The following is a 20162-nucleotide window of genomic DNA, read 5'->3' on the forward strand; positions in this document are numbered from 1 at the left end:
TATTTAAAACATACTGACCATCATAAAAATGAAGTTCACAAGCGTGCTAAAAACATTGTCATTGCTGTGTACAAAATAAGATTAACAGCTTCTTGAAGTGACGTTGCTTTACTAATGAATTCAGTAAACAATAATATATCAAAGGAAGAGATAAAATTGAAGGTTAAAAACAAAATAAGACATTAAAACAGGATGACAATGACTGGGGAAACCTGCTGGAACCATTCAGTGATGCTGCAGAAAACCAATCAAAAGCTAGAGGAGAGTTAGAGTAACAAACATTATTCCACTAACGCCGAACATTTTTTTGTTTAGAAAGTGAGCTTACCTCAAAAGCCCCCCCCTCCCTCCTGGAGATCAATGTGTTTTGTGGACAGAACAAAACAGTCAAGGGAAGGAGAAAGAGCTGAGATGCAAACATGGCCAAGTAGCAGGAAGAACCTCAAATAAGGATAGACTTCTTATCCTATACTGACAGAGACAGAGACAGAGGACAATGGTCAGAATTACACATGGGCACAAGTAACTGCAGAGGATTTAAACTAGGTCCTACAAAGGAAACAGCCACAGCTACAGCAGAATTGGCCGCTGAACAAATGCCCTTTCCACAGAGTAACATTGGCAAAAGGACATTTCTAAAAGCTAGATGATTCCTGTGGACTTTAAAATAAATACATTGTCTAGTCATTTTTTAAATAAATGCAAGACTGCAGCACTGCAAAATGGATTTTCCTTTGTCCCAGAGGCAGATGTAAGATAATAACCACTACTAGTGTACTAAATAATGTTACCAGGAAACTGAATTTAAAGTTTATCTTTAAGAATAACAAATAATTGCTTAATAGTCGGGATGGGGTGTTTAGTAAGAGATTAAGTTAGCCTGGTAGCTTTAACCTTCCACTTCACCCTACCATAATGGCATTTGAGAAAATGTGTGAGACAGAAATAAGAGAACTATTAAAAGCAGGCCTGTAGGACAATATTTGCTAAACAAAGAAGTGCTACGAACTCTCTAGTAAATGACCAAGCTCTCAGAATAATAAACGCAGATAAAGGGAGAGCAACAGTGATGATGGAGAAAATGCATGTATGATGAAAGTAAATGCTGCATTTAGTAAATGATGAACAGTTTTATAAAGAGGTGCCCAAAAAGTAAGATTTCAAATCATATAAACTGACGGAGGCCTAGTTACAAGCAGTTTTTATGAAAAGGTTCCTTACTGAAGAGAAATACATGTTTTTAGTGTGCCAAAACTGAAAATAGGCATAATCTTTGGCATCCTTAAAGTACATAAAAATGAAAATGACCCTCATTATGACCAGCACATTAGCTAGAGGATCTAAGTTAGAATCAGTGTAAATAGATTTAGTACCAAAAGAGTTTGTCATTAAACACGTATCGTACATTAAGGATGTATTTGTCTATATTAAAAAGACCAAGGCTTATAATTCAGAAAGAAATGACTTGAAAGCAGTGATAGATGTCACATCATTGTACACAGTCATTCCTCATGAAATGAAAATGAATGGATACCCAAACCCTTCATGTTGAATGAAGATGACTATGTGATGGTTCATGAAGTAAGACTTGTTATGGAGTATATTGATTATATTAGACTAACTGCTTTTTCATTTCTAAGAACAAGTACTACAAAGAGGTTAGAAGTGTGACAATGTTTACAGGCTGGTACCCAGTCATTCCAACCCAGTACTAGGTTATTAGGAAATGGAAGTTTTGCACAAAAGTACAGCTTTCAAATGATTCCTTATTAAAATTTTAAGGCTCACACGTATAAGTCTTGAAATGCCCCCTCCCAAAAAAGACTGAAAGCACAACAAAACAACAGATGTCAAATGTCACTTTTTTTCTTTAAACATGTTTTTTGCAGAGGGGCAATTCTCCTCCACCACATAAACCTCACAGACGTATATATACCAACTCAGAGATTGTGGATAAAAAGGAGTATTCTGAGGAACATCAACTTTAGACTTAGTATATGTATGTCTCGCTATTCTGGGACTCATGCTAACAAGATTTGGCTTTTCAAATGTTTCTTTTTATTGTTGCTTTACTGATGACATATTTTTTGATCTGGCACAGTGACACCACTGAATAGCAGATATGTCTATATTTTCTGAATAAGAGTAACTCAATTTTTAGAATTTGTGAGTAAGCAAGTGCTAATATCGATTATCTGTGTACCAGTGTTTATAAAAATACTATTTATAAAAATACTATTCATCAGAGTATGAATAATTGTATCTGTTATACAAATGCTGTCAGTAATTCCATAATACACTACTTCAGAGTATGCATCCATCTTACTTAAAGGAGAATTGGTAAAAGGTCAGTGAATAAGGTTAAAGGATCTTACACTGGACTCTGACATTAATAACAATATGTATTCATTTATTATTTGTTTACCACGAAAGTCCGACTGGGAAAGAGCACATTTTCAGCCGAGGCCCAGGGAGAAATGCTCCAGATATATGTCTTTGAAATGTAGGATGAAACCAGAGCCCCCGGAGGAAACCCATGTGAACTCAGGGAGGACATGCAGACTCCACACAGAAGGCACCCCAGCCAAAAATCAAAGAGAACCTTTTGTTGTGAGGCGACAATGCTAACTGCTGCACCACTGCGCCACCTATATGTTTCACTGTTGGAAGAAAATTTCATAATAAGGGGTTATCCCGGTGTGATTGTCAGAAAGAACATAGGTGAGGACGTGGATAGCGAGGGATGAGTTATGGTTTTAGGTCTTGCCACAGCTACTCCACTGGATCCTACTATTACCCTCTCCTCAAATCTACTGACTGGAAAACAAACATAATTTTGACTTGTACACTGAATAGTAGTGCAGTACAAGATAGTGTGAAAAATAATTGATGTAGAATGACAGCAAGTTCTAATATTTGAGAAGGAAACTCAGTTTTATTAATAAAAGGGTCTGTAACGTAAAGGAGGATTTTGATAAAGGTTCCAGAGAACAAGTTAAGGGGAAGTGTGTCACTTACAAATGTTTTAACTACAACATGTGTAGGTATGTCTCCAAACAGGACAATGTTATGAGTCTCACTTTTTACCAATGCATCATACTATGTGGTTTATACAGGGTAGTGTTTAACATGTGAGGGAGTTTACATAGGCAAGACTGAAGTAAAGTTAACAAACAGAATCTATGAATACAGTTTTGCCATCAAGCAAAAAAGCTATGTTAATATATTATACACTGCGTATAGCAATTTTAAGAGTTTATGTTTCATGTATTAGATAATGTGCTGAGAATGAAATATGTAAAGAAAGAAAAGGGCAGCGACAATGCAGACAGTATAAATGGCAGGTCATTTAAATGCATTAAATGAATTTTCAAATGTACTTACAAAAAAGGAAACTAAAATATAATAACTGTTTTCGGATAATTATCCCTTTAAGCAGCATTTGGTTTCAGAATACGACCATGTGATTTTAGAATGCGGATGTGGTCATATGATTTTTTAATTTTATAAATGTGGAATGTATGTGTATGTGTATAAAAATCAGTCTGATGGGGTCTCCGTGCTTATTTTGTAAAGAGATGAAAATGCATACTGATATATTAAAGTTTGTGAGTAGTTTGGATCATTTTGGATCCATTTTTTCTTCTGCTTTCTTGCTGATAACCAAAAATACCCACAGCTATAAAAATATATACCATGCTTATAAAATGTTTACTATGCATCATGAAAACACAATATATGCTGCCACTGACTCTAGATAACATTTGGTAGTGATGCTGTCATTTCAAGCCTTGTCGTTTGTTGGTAGCCATACAATTTAATCAGTCTCCTACATTTCTTTGCTTGTGTTTTTGTTTTCTAATTTGGAGTATGCAAACCGTACCTGGATTGATTCTGTCATTTTTAATAGTGTTTGGAGCTTGTTTTCCCACAAACAGCACTCTTTGCTTTTAATGTTATACTTGGTTGTAAAGTGGCAAGCTTAAGTAAATGCATAGGCAAATGTATGCACTCTAGCTGCCCTTTTTGACCATTTGTGACCAAGCCCATGTGATGTAATCTCATAAAAATCAAACAGGTATAGCAGATCCTGTCTGGCATACTCATGCCTCCTTGGTTAGTAAGGTTATCATGAACAATTTTTATACAGGGTTCAAAATCAACATTGGCCTGCAAGTTATACTGAGAAGAGGTGTGTTACCCTGCTTTGGGATTACTGAGATGATTGTTCTTTTAGATTGCTTATTCTGATTCTTTGACTATATGGCTGTTTATTGTTGTGATCAGTATCTTATGGGTTTATTTTCTTAGACAAAGTATTAGTGGTAATGCTCTGTAGGGGAATTCTCAAAATATTTACTCCTATAAGTCATTTTTATAAAATCTGTTTCATAATATGAGTGTCTAAGAATGTCTTATTTAATTATACTGCTTGGCTGAACTTTCTGTAGATCACCTTCTTTCAATAAAGGCTAAAGCTTCAGATAATGAGGTTTTATTCTTTTAATCTTGTAGCTGACTCTGAAATTTGATTTTCCCGGTATAGACACTTATTTTATGAAGTTCAGTTTGAAACTCTCCCACTGGATCAGTACCTGACCACAGACCAATGCCTACAAGTTGCCAAATATCTCTTCAATCTAATGCTCAAATGTCTTTCTTCCTGACAGTAGAATATATGCAGTCACCAGTGTCTAAGTACATATGGTTAATTTAATAAAATAACTGTTCATGGAAGCTGTTAATGATGCACCACTTAAAAGGACTGGGGACCCTAAAGTACAGGGGCTGGTTCCGAATATAGGATTGAGTACTAATAGGTTGAGTGAAAGCAATCAAAAAGGCGTTTGTAGTAATTTATATCCCCATGTAGTTGTTAGCCCCCCTGAGAGGAGGGAAGACATGGGAGAGTGTGGATTAGTAGTTAGACCTAAAATGGATGTTAGGCACAACTATACCAATGAAGTGTTAGAACATAGTAATGACAGAGCAAACGGTACACTCCCTTTTCCACTGCCCGTTCGGATGGACAGGGGAGGGGGGAGAGGGAGGTCTTCCAGCAGAAACAGATTTAAAAGGGGAACCACACTCGAATCAAACTATAAAGAAAATGTGGGGCAAGACCAAACCTCACTAATTCACAATATTTCTAATTATTTATTGACATCAGAGGAACAGAGTGTATTACATAAAGGTCTGAATTTTATACCTACTTGTCCTAGTAGGGTTCAGGATACTATTTTAGATTTGAAGATTTTCTGTAGAGATGTCATGTTACGTTATATGTTTCATGGCAGGACCAGTGTTGTTGAGAGAGGTGCCGGACAACCAGTATGTCTTAGGAAACCCAGTAGTTTTACCCCTGTTAATCACCCCTTGGTCGAAGCTTATTGTAGGTTAACTGAAGAAGAGATTTATAGGTTCTATGAGAATAGAACAGCCAATATGAATAAAAGTTGAAACAGAATCTCACATTTAAGGAAAGGAAAGCCTTACAAGCTTTACAGAATAATAGAACTTTAGTCATATGTCCTACGGATAAGGGAGGTTTAATTGTTGTCATGGATAGAACTTTTTATGAAGAATCCATGCAAAATATGTTTGAAGATACAATCTTCTACAATAGGATTATGATTAATGAAGTACATGAGATCATATATACTGTGAGGAATGATTTGGCAGACATTAGGACAGCTGCCCTAATCTCTAATGAGATGTTCAATTTTTTGAATGTTGAGTTTCCATTGATTCCTATTATTCAAGGCCTCCCCAAAATACACAAGCATTCTATTTGGCCCCCTATGAGACCTATTGTTGCAGGAGGGGGTTGGGTTACTGAACCCCTTTCCTTGTATATAGAGAAACATTTACGTCCTGTGATTAATATGAATCCAACTGTATTGAAAGACTCCAAACAATTTTTAGTGGATCTGTATGACTGTTTGAAGGAAGTAAGAGATGTTGATAATGTGGCTTTTGTCACTTTAGATGTACAGTCATTATTTACTATGATACCGAACGTACTTGGTATACAATTCGTACAAAAGTATTTATATGCTCATAGTGAACTTCTAGCTTCACAGGTTGATAATGTTTTTATGTTTGGAGAACATATTTACTTACAGAAGCATGGCGTAGCTATGGGCACTTCCTGTGCCAATAGCTACGCCAATATGTTTCTATCTCAATGGGAGGAAGATATGTTGTTTCCTCGAACAGAGTTCAAAGAACATGTCCTGTTTTACAGGTGTTTTGTGGACGACTTGTTTATTCTGTGGAAAGGATCTTGTTCAGGGTTCAATGATTTTTTTTGAAACCATGAATGGTTTATTGGAGTGCCTGAAATTTACATATCAGTTTTCCTACATATTTATAGAATTCTTAGATGTATATGTGGAAAAACTTGACCAAGGGATGATTAATACAGGGGTTTTTCGTAAAACTTGTCATAGGAATGCATTTCTTTTTAGATCAAGTATGCATCCTGGCTATATTTTTAGAAATCTCGTCAGAGGACAAGGTATGAGGGCCTCTAGAATGAACCCCACAGAGGCTGGGTTTCATGTGGAATTGACTAATATTGAGAAGAATCTGTTGGATAGAGGATATACTCGAAAGGAATTAGAGAAACAATGGGAAGATTTGGCTGATTTAAGGGAGACCAGAGCGAAACCTTACTTTGGTCCGTCTAGCCTAGTTGAGGACCTGGGAAAAAGTACCACTGGTGTTACTAAGATTCCTTTATATTATTCCAGTGACACAGGATACGTCACGAACTTATTTCAACAACACTGGCCTATTTTGTTAGTACATGACAGTATTGGGGAAAAAGTAGGCAATGTCCCAAGATTTAGGCTCCGGAATCATAAGAATCTGAAGAGACTGTTATGTTCTGGGAATAGAGACCTGGTGTGGACAGATTTTGGCCACACAGAACCATGCGGCTCTTGTAGTTTCTGTTACTGTATAAATACCACCAAAACATTTTGTCATCCAGATTTAAATAAAGAGTTTTGGTTTAGAGGGGTCCATAACTGTATGACCCCCCATGTGGTTTACCTAGTGTGAACTATGTGGGGGCTTTTTATGTAGGGAAAAACTAACAGACCATTATGTGATAGAATGAGGGAACATTTGTACAACATTAGGAAGCAGTCACCTAATAATGCCCTATCTAAACACGTCATGGAACAAGGTACTCCACATACTTTTAGTTTTAGAGTTGTTGAGGCAGTAGCTTTAAGTCCAAGGGGGGGTGATATCAGAACATATACTGAATATAGAGAGACAAATTGGATCATTATTTTACAAGCAGATAGGGGTAAAGGTTTAAATGAGAGGGCATCTATTAGACCTGCTTTGAAAAGGAGGAGGTTGCATAAGTAGTATTATGGTTGTATTATATTATTATATTATATTATTTTATTCATATGTGCTTTTTATTTTGTTTTATACATTCATGTTATACATTTTGATGTTATTGATTTAGAGTGTTGCAGTTTTATATTAATATATAACATGAGTGTATATGGTTTGTGAGCTGTTGTTCTAAGTCTATAACTTTAACCCTGGTTAATTGAATAATTGATGTGGAGATTTTTATTTATATATAATGGGATCTCTGTTTTTATGAATTATTTGGTCTGAAGAAGCTCCTAAGTGAAAGCGCTTACCATTTATTTATAATAAACCTGAGTTTTATACAGAGTATTATATTGAAATTTGGCTTTCTTCACATGGACTGTCATATGCTTTTGGAATAAGAGGTTTGTCTGGCATGGTAGCTCCGTGAACAGTTATTTTATTATATTTATCGTGTTTTTTTATCATGGAGCTTCTGTCCCAAGGTTTGCCGGTAGCTTTGTTGTTTGTTACATGTGGTTAATTTACTGTAAACTGAATTGATTCATGGGGCATGTCTCAGCGCCATGCATTTTATGTTGACCTGCCTGAGTTATGAATACTTTATTGACTGCATATGAGCCTCGGGAACTATTTGGTCCAGCAGCTTCATTTTCTCATGAATATCACACATACCCATTACAGAGAGGTACTTGGAGAAATACTTATCTAGATTTCACATGTTGCAAACTCTAGGACCTGCCTGAAACTTGTTTAATCCTAAAATAGCAAGCTTCCATCCAAATAACAATGCTCTCATGAAAACCAACCGATTGTGTAAGGCTGCTTTGATCTCTTTCTAAGTACTGCTGAAGAGATCGTATTCATGACTCAATATAATCCTTTCACCAGTCAAGATCCATTACATGGTACAGGCCTTGCCTTCTTATCTTCTTCTACTTAACATGAATGGAGTCCTCTACAAACCAGTATAGTGATCCCCATCCTTTGTCCACATGAGCAACTACATAAAAAATATCTTTACAACCAAACTTAATTGCAATGCTCTGAGTCATCTAAATATGTTTACTGTAGTACCACTATACAATGTCTTCATTTCCAAATATATGCTAAAACTGAAGACCTTTTCACATGACTACACATGCAAACAGCATCAAATTCATAAGTTCCAACAAGTGAATAAAAACATTTAGTCTCAGTCTCCATTTATTCTTCAAACTATCAATTTACATACCAAGAAATAATAGGCAAAGTCTTTCTACATCCACAGAGAGAAAAATTCCTGACATGTCCTTGTCCCCACCACTACAATGGCCATCTCACATCATGAAGACATACTGTATGGCATATTGTCTGTATAACCACCACATAACAAGATACAAAGAAAATAGTGCAAACTTCATGGATAAAATTATCAGCAAACTATAACATGGCTTTATCAAGGACATTGCAAAATGCTACTAGCAGGATACAGCCTATGGAATCCTAAATGCTATCTATAAGGAAATATCCAAGGAAGGGGGTGGAGAATTCCCAATAAAGTACATCCCTAAGTCCTCTCTTTTTCTATAAAATCAGATGATTCACACTGGGAGGAAAATAAGGCTGGGGTGAAACTCTTAAAGTCAAAAATTATGATTAATAAAATACTACTACAACAATTTTATAGCAATATGGAAAGGTAAAGGGAAAAGAAAAACATCCCACAAAATTATCTGCTGCCATTATATGCAAAGGGAGTCCAATTCATAATTCAGCCTGCCAAATGTAAACAAATATGAATGCTAAAAGAGATAAAAAAATGGGGAGTACTTAGCTGCATTTGACCATTATATATACATCAGATACATACAAAGTTACATTATAAAATGGGGAGTACTTAGCTGCATTTGACCATTATATATACATCAGATACATACAAAGTTACATTATAAAATGGGGAGTACTTAGCTGCATTTGACCATTATATATACATCAGATACATACAAAGTTACATTATAAAATGGGGAGTACTTAGCTGCATTTGACCATTATATATACATCAGATACATACAAAGTTACATTATAACATGGGGAGTACTTAGCTGCATTTGACCATTATATATACATCAGATACATACAAAGTTACATTATAAAATGGGGAGTACTTAGCTGCATTTGACCATTATATATACATCAGATACATACAAAGTTACGTTATAAAATGGGGAGTACTTAGCTGCCTCTGACCCATATATACATCAGATACATACAAAGTTACATTATAAAATGGGGAGTACTGAGCTGCATTTGACCATTATATATACATCAGATACATACAAAGTTACATTATAACATGGGGAGTACTTAGCTGCATTTGATCATTATATATACATCAGATACATACAAAGTTACATTATAAAATGGGGAGTACTTAGTTGCATTTGACCATTATATATACATCAGATACATACAAAGTTACATTATAAAATGGGGAGTACTTAGCTGCATTTGACCATTATATATACATCAGATACATACAAAGTTACATTATAACATGGGGAGTACTTAGCTGCATTTGATCATTATATATACATCAGATACATACAAAGTTACATTATAACATGGGGAGTACTTAGCTGCATTTGATCATTATATATACATCAGATACATACAAAGTTACATTATAAAATGGGGAGTACTTAGCTGCATTTGACCATTATATATACATCAGATACATACAAAGTTACATTATAAAATGGGGAGTACTTAGCTGCATTTGACCATTATATATACATCAGATACATACAAAGTTACATTATAAAATGGGGAGTACTTAGCTGCATTTGACCATTATATATACATCAAATACATACAAAATTACATTATAAAATGGGGAGTACTTAGCTGCATTTGACCATTATATATACATCAGATACATACAAAGTTACATTATAAAATGGGGAGTACTTAGCTGCATTTGACCATTATATATACATCAGATACATACAAAGTTACATTATAAAATGGGGAGTACTTAGCTGCATTTGACCATTATATATACATCAGATACATACAAAGTTACATTATAAAATGGGGAGTACTTAGCTGCATTTGACCATTATATATACATCAGATACATACAAAGTTACATTGTAAAATGGGGAGTACTTAGCTGCATTTGACCATTATATATACATCAGATACATACAAAGTTACATTATAAAATGGGGAGTACTTAGCTGCATTTGACCATTATATATACATCAGATACATACAAAGTTACATTATAACATGGGGAGTACTTAGCTGCATTTGACCATTATATATACATCAGATACATACAAAGTTACATTATAAAATGGGGAGTACTTAGCTGCATTTGACCATTATATATACATCAGATACATACAAAGTTACATTATAACATGGGGAGTACTGAGCTGCATTTGACCATTATATATACATCAGATACATACAAAGTTACATTATAAAATGGGGAGTACTTAGCTGCATTTGACCATTATATATACATCAGATACATACAAAGTTACATTATAACATGGGGAGTACTTAGCTGCATTTGACCATTATATATACATCAGATACATACAAAGTTACGTTATAAAATGGGGAGTACTTAGCTGCATTTGACCATTATATATACATCAGATACATACAAAGTTACATTATAAAATGGGGAGTACTTAGCTGCATTTGACCCATATATACATCAGATACATACAAAGTTACATTATAAAATGGGGAGTACTTAGCTGCATTTGACCATTATGTATACATCAGATACATACAAAGTTACATTATAAAATGGGGAGTACTTAGCTGCATTTGACCATTATATATACATCAGATACATACAAAGTTACATTATAAAATGGGGAGTACTTAGCTGCATTTGACCATTATATATATATCAGATACATACAAAGTTACATTATAAAATGGGGAGTACTTAGCTGCATTTGACCCATACATACATCAGATACATACAAAGTTACATTATTTGACAACATAAGTTATATTAAAAATAAAGCCTCCGTGTTAAGCAACACAATATACTCCAAATGTTGTCTTTTAGTATGCTTTATTGCCGTAAATCACAAGCTGTAAATGCATCGACACATCTATTACAGACTTCCTTTTGAAATGTCAGCACTGATAATGTTAAGCACAAATAATGAACCTCACTCTTCTCCTTTAAAGTTATTTTATTGCAGGGGAGAACCCCCCCACACTCTTTGATGTGGGGGTCCACCACACCCCATGAACATGTATGTATGTATGTATCTATCTGTCTATCTATACAAACACTGATATCATCATACCTCGGAGAAAAATGAATATTCTGAGAAATGGCCACCTCTGACTTAATATATGTAAGTCCATTTTTTTGGCCATTCAGCCTCAGTAATGAGACTCACTAAAGCAAGTCATGACATTTCAAATGGTTACCTCCATGGCTACATTAATGTTCTCTCAAGATAATAAATAATGCCACTTCACAGCACCACTTTGATTTTTAAGAAGATCCAAAACTACGTCAAATACCACTTTTATTTGAGGTCCAAAAGCAAAGTTCAGTAGGAAATCATAGTTTAAATAAACATTTTCTTCCATTGTCTTTACCTAAGTGGAGCCACGTCCTTCTTGATGTTAATTAACATTTATCTTCTTTCCTATCCTGGACAACATGAGCAGAGATAGAGCTAACAAGTACACACGTGATCACTACTATGTCCTGTCTGGAATTCTTTTCTCAAGATAGAGTTCAAATCCAATAAGGGACTGAATGTGATGCTCATTCATTTCTAGTAACAATGTCAACAAGACGACCTGAGCACGTGGCTTATCATTTAATAAAATGTAATGTGATTGGCTCCCTGTTTCCACTCACTGATGTCAATCACTTTTCTTCCTCAAGCAGCAACCAGAATTAAATTCAGAAGTTAAGAGTTGCCATTGATCATGAACAGAGTTTGTTCCTGCTCCCCACCAATTTTTAAAGCATATAAAGTGTACCTCAGTTTATTATCCACAATGTCAAAACTTGCATCACTGGACCACACACTTCAAACAGTGAACTGAATTCTAAGTCCTTTTGAACTGTTGAACATTCATAATATTGAACATTGTAATGCTGGCAGAAGTGAAGACTCTTATGATCAATTCTGCTGGCATTACTATGTGGGAGGTTGTGGAACAGCAGGGAGTGGGGATTTGCCCTTACCCTGCTGATGTGTGATGTCAGAGTTGGTATATAAACTCAGCAGAGGGGGACGTGGGGTGCTTTCTCCCCTGCCAAAAGCAGAGTCTAAATAATTAACTTAATAAATGATACTGGAGCTGAGATAACCAATCCCAACGTATGCTATTTCCTAATCCCTCATTGTTTGTGTCAGTAATTAAATAAATGACACAGAGATGTGCAATCTATCCACCATATCAGATACCTAAAATAAGGCAAGTGTTACTTTCTTAAATATCCTTGACAGGAAAGGTACATAGGTTCATACGTGTGTACTAGGCCAATGGCCCTGGAGCCTTTACAAGCCTAGCCTATAGAAGTGCCCTGGCATTATGCTGCCGTTAGTTCCAGATGCCTCTATCAAGTAGAGCCACTGGAGTGATCCCCGGGGTGAACTTTCTTTTTCTCATCCACTCATCAAGATTTCTCTTGAAAAGGGCCAGTGAGGTGCTCTGCTTGACATGTATGAGAAGTCTATTCCAGAACATGGGCAGTCTCTGAGTTATGAACCTGTCCCTCCAACATGTTCTGTTACTCTTTAACTTTTTCCTCCATCCTTTCAACTCACCTTACCTCATCATGATTGCTTTGTAATGATGAAGGAAATGATTGAATTAAGCCATGGGTCTGGGAAACACCAGGCTACAGAAATCATGGGGTTTTACATGCTATGAAGTACATTTATGATTTTATCCAACATTTCCACCCTTTTCATCTAAATGTGACTCGAACAAAAATCATGGATAAGGAGAGGAATTCAGTCTTTCTCTCAAGAAAGAAATAAGTTGTGTCCAGGTCTGGCAAACATTTTTCCCAATAAACTAAGAAGGCACATGCTTGCAAGTATATGAAGATCATAGCTGAGAACAGTGCCTGCCTCTCTACTCCCACCCCCCCCAAAAAAAGATGATAACTTCTGTGTACCTTTCTGTTGTGAAAGTAAATAAAATGGCCACAGTCTTGTATTTGACTTTATTACTTACAAAAACACACACACGCACACACACACACAGACACACACACACACACACACACACACACACACACACACACACACACACACACACACACACACACACACACACACACACACACACACACACCTATCTGTCTGTCTCTCTATAGCATGCCTCCTCATTCCTCCCACTAGGAAACATCTACCCTCTGTGAATCCCTAGGAGTAACATATTTCCTTTTAATTCCTGCCAAATCTATATTGAAAACATGCCTCCTTATCCCTACCTCCCCAAATGATATCCACTTGTATTAGTATTATTATCTGATGTCTAACTGTGAGAAAACTAAAAAAAAAATAATGGTCAAAATAGTGTATTCCAACTTATTTTTCATAGACAACACACCACTGCTATACAAGATATATCAGCTTTCTGTGCGAACCTCTGAGGTTTGATTGCACAGAAAGTTAAAAAATAATGATCACACTATCTCTACACCTAACCCAAGCTGTAAGGACCTTTTGTGCACACCTCTAAGGTTTGATAGGGAGAAAAGTTAAAGAAAGAATGACTCACTGTCCCCAGACTGAATACAAGCTACAACAACCTTCTGTGTAACCTCTGACGTCTGATTGTGAGGAAAGTTGAAGACACAATGACTACTCTATTCTTAGACTCCACACAAGTTCTGAGGCTACCAGCCCAGCTAGCTAGAATTTTGTAAAAGTGTTTAACAGTTTTATCACCTCCAGTTCTAGGCAAAACTTCTGAGAGATAAGTATTTTTGACACAGCGGTGTTAAATTTTAAGTTCCTGTTAACCTGGGAACTAAAGACAGAGGTGACAAGAATGATGTAATCTGAGATAACCCAGCAGAAATGTTTGATAGTAATTTAAGAATTATCTCTGAGAGTGAGTCTGGGCATTTTGTTTCTTGCCTTGGATCTGAACACATCCATCTTCAGCACTTCTCATCCATATTTGCCTTGCTCTGTAAGTAAGACATAGATCATAGTATCTCTCCTAGAGATAGGTAGGAATGTAGTAAGATTCATCTAGATGTTTTCTGTATTTATGTGAGACTGTCCTGCAATGTTGTTTTAAAGTATTTCCTGTGATTCTGAACTCTGTTCTCACTGTATTGAGTTATTGAGTATTGTCTTGTACTTTTATTATTTATTATTAAATATGTTTAAACCTTTTAATTGTGGTCGGTTTGTTTAGAGATATTTAAGCTCTTAGAGTACTTGCATATGTATTGCTGACACTGTACAGACCACTCTTAAATTGCCTTAAAAGTTTGGTCACACTTACCATCTGGATAATAGTAACATTACACAGTAGAATTGGTCACCCTTTGGTAAGGGCCTTATAGTAGCTGATAAAGAGCTGGTTGGTGGCAGTAATAACTACCTTTTAGTATGGGCAGAACGGAGCATAACTAGTAAACCTGTGCCAGACTTCCACGGGAGTGTCTGTGTGTTGGTATATAAATCAAATCTCAAAGTGTGTGTGTGTGTGTGTGTGTGTGTGTGTGTGTGTGTGTGTGTGTGTGTGTGGCAGGGCCACAAAACACTGGTTGGACAGAGAGGGTGCTGGAGGTTTTGACTTGACCACTCGGCTGAGATCTTAACCTTATATATGTGTCAGTTGGGAGTCTTATTGGGGATCTGGATAAAGAGAGAGAAATCAGCCCCAGACTGACTGTGATCTCTGTGTGCTTTTAAGGGAAATTGTACTTTACTGTCTGTGTACTTGTCATCCTCTCAATGTGCACATCCCTCACTGGTGCTAGAGATGAGGATTAAGGGTCCTTGATTACTGGGCCAATGCAGGGGCATCACACAAGTTATAATGATCTTCTGTGCATTTCTTAACAACATTGGTTTTAGACTAAGTGGGCCACAGGACACTGGATGAGAATGTGGACTGAGACAGCAAGAGGTTCTCCAGTTCGATTCTCAGTTGGAGTGCCTTCTGTGCGGAGTTTGCATGTCCTCCTTGCATTCATGTGGGTTTTCTCTGGTACTCCGGTTTCATGCCACATTACAAAGACATGCATCTGGAGCATTTCTCCCCGGCCTCTGGTAGAAATTGGCTTTGTTCCAATTGGACTTTCCCCGGGCCTCTGGTGAAAATTGGCTTTGTTCCAAGTTGGACTTTCCTGGTAAACAAATGTTAAATAAATAAATAAATAAATAATAAATAAATTAAGCCTGTGTCATTATCTGTTTATACACCTAAGAGTAAGGGGACTACATACATGCCCTCAGAAGCTTTAAGTATCTAGCTGTTCTGTAGAGCAGTTTATGTCAAATTTTTGCAAGACATTTACTTGTTAATGCTTTTTTTTTTTTACTACAACCCAGAAGAGTTATGCATGTGCCTTGAACATTGGGTGCATAAACAGGTAAAATTGGTGATATTATTTTTTTCACACATGCATATGCATACTGACACTGCCCATGATAAGCCAGGACTATCACAATATGTGCACGCGTGTACACACACACACACACACACACACACACACACACACACACACACACACACACACACACACACACACACACACACACACACACACACACACACACACACACACACACACACAAACACACACACACACACACACACACACACATGAGTGAATGCTCACTCGTGCACACATGCACATATACACACATAAACACCCCCACCCTCCAGACATGAACACCCCCCCGCATGCACATATACTGCACACTTTCATCCATTCATACATATATACATCTACACATCCAGTGGTTTCAAACCACATCAGACTCCTGTAGTGAATCTATAAACAGCTGATGCATCTGTATAATTTACTATACAAGTTGGGAATGGAAGTAGATTGCCAGGTCTTGCCTGTGTATTACAAGCAAGCATAGAATACAGGTGACTTCAGACAATTTAGAATTGCCAGCTTGCGTACTGCATGATTTTGGGATGTGGGATAAAAGCAGAATACCTAGAGAAATCTTACACATACACAGGGATATATGCTTGCTCTGAACAGAGGACACTCCTTCCAAGAACTGAAACAAAGACTCTCTTGCTGTTAGGCAGAAATGCTGCTTGGTGTACCACTGTGCCATCCTGCACAATTACCTACAGGTAAAATGGAGGAACACCAATTCACTTACAGCAGGTCCTTGAGGTGATAGTGTAAATCAAAGCACTTGGAAAAAATACATATACGGCTAGGGAGGACATGAAAATTACTCATAGAAAGGGCACATTCAAGAGCAAAGCCCAGTGCTTTTAGATACACTTCCCTCACATACATATATGCTGTGTTGTCCCTTCTCTGGACCAGTAATCAAGGACCCACAATCCTCCCCACTGACACTGATGAGGGACATTCACTTAAAAAAATAGATGCACACAGTATTTTCAGATGCAGCTGTCATCACCAAGCACAATTTCCCTTAAGAGCACACAGGGAGCACACTCCAGTCCTGGGTCTGGACTTCCTCTCCAGGCCCCAAATAAGACTCCACTTTTTTCTCTGCAGAAACCTGTATTCTGTGTCTCTGTTCCAAGTAGCTGACAGACACAATCTTTGAGATTTGATATTCACACACACACACACACACACACACACACACACACACACACACACACACACACACACACACACACACACACACACACACACACACACACACACACCTGGGAAAGGTTGGCACAGATTTACCCACTATGCCATCTCCACCCAGACTATAAGGTAGATTCACTGCCACCAGCCAGCTGCTTTAAGGCCCTTACCAGTGTACCCAATTACTCTTAGTAAAATTGTAGTGTTAAGCAATCAACAAGACATTCAGGATCATGATGCTACAGTGTCACTAAATAAATGCAAGTACTCTCAAGGGTTAAAATATTTTCTAAAAGACCAGCACAATGAAAGTCTAGATATATTTAATAATAAATCATATAGAAAACATGAGAATACTGAGTATCTATTTACAATGCGATAATGGAAAAGGCAGTAAAACAGCACACAAAAAGCTGGAGATAAAGTAATTAAACACAATAAAACCCAGCGAGGCTACCATGGCTATAAACATGCACTTTTATTAAAAACAACAAAAAAATGGATGAGCACTTTTTTGTAGATCATGCTTCATCAGATCCATACATAAAATCATAATTCCAATTCTTTTAAAGGTAATGAACCATCAATCAAGAAAAAGCATAGAGGAAGTAACCAATAATATTAATGGTTCAACCCCAGCCACTGGGGATTCACAAGCCAGTGCATTTCTTTGTGCTGGTCCCAAGCCCAGATAAATAGAGAGGGTTGTGTCAGGAAGGGCATCTGGTATAAAACATTTGCCAAAACATATATGCAGACAACAATATAGATTTCCATACCGGATCTGTCAAGGCCTAGGTTAACAATGACCACCACACCACCAGTAGTGTTAGCCAACAGGGTGCTGGCAGAAATTGGGCTACTGTTGGGCTAAGGAGAAGAAGAGGGGGAAGGCTTGCCCAAAGGCAGGAAGAGAGGAGGAAGATTAAGAGTGTGGTAGTGAGGGTATGAACTTTGAATGTTGGCAGTATGACTGGTACAGGGAGAGAGATAGCTGATATGATGGAAAGATCGAAGGTTGATATATTGTGCATGCAAGAGACCAGATGGAAGTGGAGTAAGGCCAGATGTATTGATGGTGGGTTCAAATTGTTCTATCATGGTGTGGATGGAAAGATAATTGGGTTAGGGTTATCCTGAAGGAACAGTATACCAAGAGTGTTTTGGAGGTGAAAAGAGTGTCAGATATAGTGATGTTTTTGAAGCTGGAAATTGATGGTGTAATTATGAAATGTTGTTAGTGTATATGCCCCACAAGTTGGGTGTGTGATGGAAAAGAAAGAAAAATTTTGGAGTGAGTTGGATGAAGTGGTGATGACTGTACCCAAGGGTGAGAGAGTGGTGAGTGGAGCAGATTTCAATGGGCATGTTGGTGAAGGGGACAGAGGGGATGAGGAAATGATGGGTAGGTATGGTGTTGAGGAGAGGAATGCAGAAGGTCAGATAGTAGTGGATTTTGCAAAAAGCATGGAGATGGCTGTGGTGAATACATATTTTAGGAAGAGAGAGAGTAGCATAGGATAATGTACAAGAGTGGAGGAAGATGCACACAGGTGGATTATATCCTATGCAGGAGTGCCAGTCTGAAGGATATTGGAGACTGTAAAGTGGTGACAGGGGAAAGTGTAGTTAGACAGCATAGAATGGTGGTCTGTAGGATGACATTGGTGATCAAGAAGAGGAGGAAGCATGTGAGAGCAGTGTCAAGGATCAAATGGTGGAAGTTGAAAAGGGGTGATTTTGAGGTGGAGTTCTGGGAAGAATTGAGACAGGCACCTGGTGGCAGTGAAGAGTTACCAGATAAGCACCAATGAACGAAAAACAAGCTGAAGAAAAATACGAAAACACCAGCTACCAAAAGCACGGTACTCTTGGCAACTTTAATATTATATAAAATGTCAATCCACCACGATAAAAAGTGACCACTTATTCACTTAGTAAAACTCTAAGCAAGACCAACCAAATAAATGTTGTTAAGCAAAACCAACCAAGTTGTTGTTGAAAAACGCTTTTCATCCGGATACTATCCGGACTTCTTCAGACAAACAAAGCCACCATAATCAACAACTTTTAAATACTAGCGGCTGTTTTCAACAGCCTATCAAATTCAAACATGCTGGTTAAAAAAGGATTTTTAAAGTGGTATTTTCTTTTCTACATTCTCATGTTTAGATGATTAATTTAAAACCAAACACATTAAAATACTTTCATATGAAATAGAACAAAAAAAAAAAAAAAAAAAAAAAAAATTAAAATTTCAACAAGTACAATATTAATCTGGGTTGCATATAGTTAGTTTTTACTGCACTCCCAAAACAGACTCATATGTTAACATTCCCTATCTATGAACAATTCACCATTCTTTTACGGAACCCAACGAGAGTATTTTTTAAAAATATATACCCTATGTATATATTTCTATACCATGTGTTTAAAATCTTTCTATTATTACTGAAAGTCGTTAATCCTTAAAACTAGTCCACTATCTACTGACAGATTTTTTATTAATACAGTATCTGTCATTCTTCCTATATAGATACCATTACATTACTAGCATGTAATGATAGTTAAATTATTTAACTATGCTATGATTATCCGCAGGCATAGTTCCTAAAATCCCCTTACCGATGTCGTCCATTCTAAATTCCTTCTCAAGTCTAATATTTTCATGTGTCTATTTACAGGTATGGTTTATATAGTACATACCAACCTGTTTATTTCCACTACATCTTCTTTAGGGTAAATCACCTGTTATTTCTTAAAGTCATTTCTATATTTAATGGGAAAATAGACGCCACTAGTTACAGTGTACAAATCACTAATGTTCGCACCCAATTACCAAAGTATTTGTCATGTGTATTTTCCTCATTTATATTTATGTTATACCCTGTAAGTATACATGTCTTGTTAAAAGTAATTTTAACCTCGTCTTACTTATTTGAATATAAAGTATTAATAACTAATTGGGCATAATGGGTAA

The sequence above is a fragment of the Protopterus annectens genome, chromosome 11.part0 (assembly GCF_019279795.1).
Source record: "Protopterus annectens isolate FY-2018-M chromosome 11.part0, PAN1.0, whole genome shotgun sequence".
NCBI lineage: Eukaryota > Metazoa > Chordata > Ceratodontiformes > Protopteridae > Protopterus > Protopterus annectens.